We start from the raw sequence: 6357 nt of genomic DNA, 5'->3' as shown, positions 1-6357 counted from the left end.
AAAAAAAAAAAAAAAAAAAAAAAAAAAAAAAAAAAAACTCTTATTGAATACTCCGTATTATATTACTTTGTGTCTGTATGATGGAGTAACCTTGAAAAAAACACACACACTTTTGGACTTGTAGGCCCAGTATAAATAGGCTCAAGAAATGCGCAGCAAGAGTTGCTTACTAGGCATGGCCCATGACGTAGGCCCAAAATTGTTATATTATGCATAGCCCATAAGCAAAAATATTATTATTATTAAAAGGGAAGGAGAAACCAGGCTGAGCGACAAAAATAAAACAGTCTACACCGTCTTAAGAATGAGACGATCGCAAACAACTCTCAGTTGATCATTATACACAAGATTAATGCATCCGGGAAGGGGTAAAGGGGGTGTTTGGTTATTGGCTTATAAGCCAAATTTTAGCTTAGAGTTAATACCACAAATGATCCTCTGACTATTGGGCTAGTACTCCTTTTAGTCCTCAACTTTCAATTCGACCATAAATGGTCCTCTGACTTTTATTTTTGACCACAAATGGTCCTTTATTAAAATTTCTGTTAAGTATGTGTTAAATTTAGGGGTATTATCGTCAAATTGATATATAATGGTTATAAAATAAAAAATGTTTAGAATTTATCACCAACAAGCATAATTGAAACAATTAACAAATATAAATACTCTTAAATAAAAAGACAATACACCTTATTCTCGTAATTATGCGTACAAAATGAATATTTAATATTATAGCTATATATATGTTTTTAGTTTAACCAACAGATTAAAATGGCGGAATTTTTTTTTTTTTTCAAAATCCTTGCTCCCATCATTTTCATGGTTGTTCATACATGGCCGATTAATAGTTTCCACTCTTCATTAATCGATCAAACATTTTGTTTGGGACACAACTGAAGGTTGCCAGTTTGCCACCGTTGAATTAATATAATTAATCAAATACAAATTACGAACATTAATCATGAATTTTTATTTAATTTGTTCATTTATGTGATTTGTCACATCCATTTTGTTTTTATATTTATTAACTTAATGTTTATTAATGTTTGAAATTAATTATGTTGTCTTGTAATTCTCAAAAAGAAGTAATTATAATAGTATTAATCAATTTGACGATATTACCCATAGATTTAACACCTATTTAACAGAAATTTTAACAAGAGGACTATTTGTGGTTAAAAATGAAAGTCAGAGAACCATTTGTGGTCGAATTGAAAGTCGAGGACTAAAATGAGTACTAGCTCAATAGTCAGAGGACCATTTGTGGTATTAACTCTTTAGCTTATTTGACCAAGTTTAGCTTTTTGACCAACCAATAAGCTATTTTGAAGTGTTTGGTAAATGGTTTATTGGCATTGGCTTATTGGGCTAATAAGCTGAAAATTGAAAAGCTAATGAATGTAGCTTTTTGTATCAGCTGGTTGGGAACAATGGGTATATTGACTATTTTATCCTTTGAAATCAATGGGATTTACTTTTAAATGGGTGGTGTGTTTGTTATTTTATAATAATAATAATAATAATACCCTTAAATGTCATTTTACATTCAATCAGCTACTAGTAAACAGCTAATTACCAAACAGTTTTTTATAACCAGCTAATACAACCAGTTGGTGAAACCAATTAACGCAATCAGCCATCAACTACTAGCTAAACCAACCAGCTATCAGCTATAAGCTATCAGCTATAAGCTATCAGCCGTTTGCTAAACACCCCCAAAATATTATTGATTGTGATGAGTGATGACCCCAAATATAACAATCCTTATACCGTGGACCAGGGTCTATAGGGCACTGTGGACCCTGGTCTGAAACGACGTCGTTTAACTAAGTTAGTGGGGAGTTGACGCGCGATGGGCATCGTTCTGTCCGTCCAATTCTCGTTATGTGTAATTCTGTGTATTCTTATGTGTAATTCTGTGTATTCTATTCAGAGATTATGTGTATTCTAATATATAATCTGTACATTAATGATTTGAATGCCATGTCTCATGAAACATAAATGGTAATACTTAGGCTTATGATTATGTGTATTCTAATATATAATTCTGTACAGTAATGATTTGAATGGCATGTCTCATGGAACAGAAATGATAATACTTAGGCTTATGATTATGTGTATTATAGTATATAATTATATACATTATTGATTTCCAATACCATACACATAATCCGTGTAAAGAATACACAGATTGTCAAACAGAAAATTGTCACACATATACACATAACTGATCTTAGTGTTTACACTATTCTAATGGTTAACACACATAATTCATAACCATAATACACATAATTCATAACCATAATGTACATAAATGACAACACCAAATACACAAACACATCAGAACCCACGCATAACTCATCTTACACTACTCAAGTGATTAACATACGTAATTGAGATAAATGTACAGAAATTGTGACCAGAATGCACAGAATGTCAAAACAGGGTACACAGAATATCATTACAACATATACAGAACTCATCTTATAAGTTTAACGGTCGACGGGAAATGAAATTTAAAAAAAAAATTGTTAATTAAAAAGTTCAAAAAACGACGTCGTTTTGGATTGAGGTACACAATGTATTGTACACTCGGTCCACGATATAAATTGCCCAAATATAATTGTTTTAGTCACAATAAGAAAATAAGTTATTTTCCCTTTGAATTTACCTTTCAATATTGTTGACCAATAATTAGACGTGACTCAATTCGATCTGATGAAAGATCGGTTAGGTTATGTCGACCCAATTGAATTCAAAAACTCAATTTATTGAAACTTAGTCTACTAGTCATTCAAACGAAAATGATTGTGTGAACTATGTCCATAGCTACGTGGACTATAACAAAAATGATATCTTTAATATATTAAAATTATATTATTCGTGTACTGAATATATATTATATAAAATAATGTATTTTCAATACTTAAATAATATAATTTTTCCTTAATACAATGTACATTTTTAAAAATACCTTGACACGGTCATTAATGGCCGATCATGAAGAGTCATGGCCTAAACTAGTAATCTCCATTGCACTTTTGGAGGGGTGCAAGTCTAAGGTCAGCTTAAATGGGAGAACAATGTACAGTTTTAATATATTAAAATTAAATTATTTATATAATGAATGTACATCATTTGAGGGAATGGTCCACACAACTATGTGAACTATACTAACTTTATTACACATTTAAAAAATTTAAAGTTAGTTTCCGAATAGATGATTCGCTTGGTTAATAATGGTTGTTTTTGTTAATCATTTATACTGTATATTATAGTATGAATGAATAATAGGACTACGGACTACTATAAATAAAATGAGAGTGAGGCTAATATTTTTGTAAATAAGATTATTTTGTACAGTACAGTGTATATATATTGATGCCTGCTCCAATGTTTGATTTTACACGGATCGGAGGAGTTTACATTTGGAGATGAGAAGACGAGACGGGACAATAATTATGAATTTTGAAAGTCAAATTTGTTTGTCGCAATCTGGGCTTTAATTTCTTCAATTGCTAAAAGGCAAGGAACATGACATACAGTACAGGAGCTATATATGCATGCATGTTGTGCTTAATTGATCGGGTTTGAAGGAGTATTCAATTCCCATAATGTTTTCATACTGAGTCATATGTGGTAGTCTCCGAAACTGTTATTAACACATTCAATACTACCTACTATAGGTTTCCTCTTCGTGAAACGCAAAAATTTTAACCAACTACCCATTCAACCAAACTTGAATTGACAACCTATATATATGCCTGTCATCAACTATATCAATTATGCAACAATAATACTTACGCGCACTCTCACCTTTTTTTTTTTACTTATAATTAGCGGTTAATTTATTTTGATTAATTCAGAAAAAGTGAACTTTTATTCTTATTTTTTCATTTTCTTTTTTGCAATAAAATCAAAATATGTTGTGGGAATTTATTTGCGCCATGACTTTAAGAACGACACACCTATCATGGGAGCCAAATCAACGCTTGATTTGTGTCATGGTCGACTAGAGCCGTCCATAGTTGTCTGTCACGTTAGCCTTGTCAATAGATTTTTGATATGTGTCTCTTGTTCTAACTCTATAAATACTATACTCCACCTGCTTGAAGGAAAACCTAATTTCTTAATTAGACTTTAATTTAGCACATTTCTCGACCTAATTAGAGACTTTCGAGCTCATTTATAATTTGAAATTGCACTTGACTTTACTATCACAATCAATAATATCACATTGTATTACTTTACTTTATTATCTATCAATTATATCTCATAAATATTTCATAACTCGTAGATTCTATTAATCTATAAAACTTTGCACTGCTGCATGCATGTTACCTTAGCTTTTTGACATTGTAAAAATTTTCTTGTTATATACCTCTAACAATGTATTGTATTATAATTGTCAGAAGCTAAGAGAAATGTATGCATATATTGATCATTTATTAAACAAATATAATCGTGTTGGCTTCCCACACGACTATTCATTTTGAATGTATATGTATTATATTACTTATCCACATTGAATACTACTATTCAAGTTGGATTATTGACAGAACTATTGACCAAATATTGAGATGGCCTTTAGTTGGTAACTTTTGTGTTCTACTATTAGATTTGATATACTCATTATCATATGTATTACTTGTCTACTTTTACTATTATACTATTAGATTCAAATCTTTTACTAGTTATAAAATTCATTACTCTTCTCATCCTATACTTTTGAACAATGAAATTAAAAATAAAATGGTCATTGTTTATGTATTTAACAAGCAACTTATATATATATATTTCTATTCAAATGTGGCCGCGCCTTCCCGTGTGGCCGTGCGATTTACACCACTCAATGTTAAGAAATGCATCACTCAATGTTACGAAATGCACCACAATGAAAATGAATTTCTTAATATGAAATGCACCACTCAATGTTATTTGTGTGGTGCATTTCTTAATATTGAGTGGTGCATTTCTTAACATTGAGTGGTGTAAACCGCACGGCCGCACGAGAAGGCGCGGCCACACCTGAACATGACCCTATATATATATATATATATATATATATATATATAATAGAGATCAAATACATACAGTAATATGTTTCAGGTAAAAGAGAGGGTTTAATCTCAACCATTGATCTAATCAAAATCAACATCCCAGATTGAACACAGATTAAAAAAAATGCGGTGACAATTTAATTTTTGTGCATCTAGGTCGAATTTAAGGTGTGTGATTTTTGTGCTTAAGGTGCGTAGTTTCTGTGTTGTATGTTTAAGGTGCATCAGTTGTTGATACTTAATGTGCGTCAATCTAAAGTTTTAGGTGTGTGTGGTTTTCTTTCTTAAGGTGAGCCAGTCAAAAGCTTTAGGTGCGTTGTTTTCCTTCTTAAGGTGCACCATCTCTTATAGTTTGCTTCTTTAATTGAGGAAGCACTTTTTTTTTTTTTTTTTGGTTTTGCAGTTCCAAAACACAACCACTATCCTTTTCCAATCATGTTTCAACAATCACTTAATGGACATTGCCAAAGTAACACAAAAGAGAATTGAAGAGATGAGCACCAATAGTACATCTTGAGTTTATAACAACGCCTTTTTTTTTCTTTTTTTAAATTTTCATTTATTTGAGTCGTTGATCTAGATTTGATCAACGGCCCAGATCTAACCCCATCTTTTACTTGAGAGATCCTTCGCATCAGAACCCGTAGGGTCTAGTTCTCATGATCGAGAACCATGCTCCATGTAAGAATCTTGCATATCGATGAATCGATGATTTAGATTTGTGTCCAATAAGGTCCGGCTACCAAACAAAAAGACTTCTTCTACTTAAACATATTACCATTACCAAGTATTTGATTCCAATTACCATTCCGATTTCAATGTTTGAACCAAACGCCCTCAAAGAGTTTCTTTCACTTAAATCCATTACAATTACCTACTATTTGATTCTAATTACAATTCCAATTTTGAACCAAACGTACCTTGAATAAATCATAACTGACATATTATGACGAAATTAAAATGATACAATACATACTAGTATAACCTACAAGTACTATATACATAAATTAGTATATAGACGAGTTGGTTGAATAATTGGTTTGGTAATTATAAAGTTCTAAATTTCTTATTGGTATTTTTGGTTTGAGTTTGCCACGTATAGACAATCTAAATTAATTTATCTCATTGTGTTCCTTTATCACTTAAAATCATAACGTGGACTTCACTCTAAGCGCTTTAGGTATCCGTCGTGGATATTTAGTAAAGTAATGTATAAATACAATTATCTTGTACTTACGTTATACATACATACGTAGCTTCGTGGAAAGTACCTGGACGCTTCTTCTTTTGAATGTCA

This window comes from Ipomoea triloba, chromosome 11 (genome assembly GCF_003576645.1).
Source record: "Ipomoea triloba cultivar NCNSP0323 chromosome 11, ASM357664v1".
NCBI classification, from domain to species: Eukaryota; Viridiplantae; Streptophyta; class Magnoliopsida; order Solanales; family Convolvulaceae; genus Ipomoea; species Ipomoea triloba.
The sequence above is the reverse complement of the archived record's forward strand: the minus strand, read 5'-3'. Positions refer to the sequence as shown.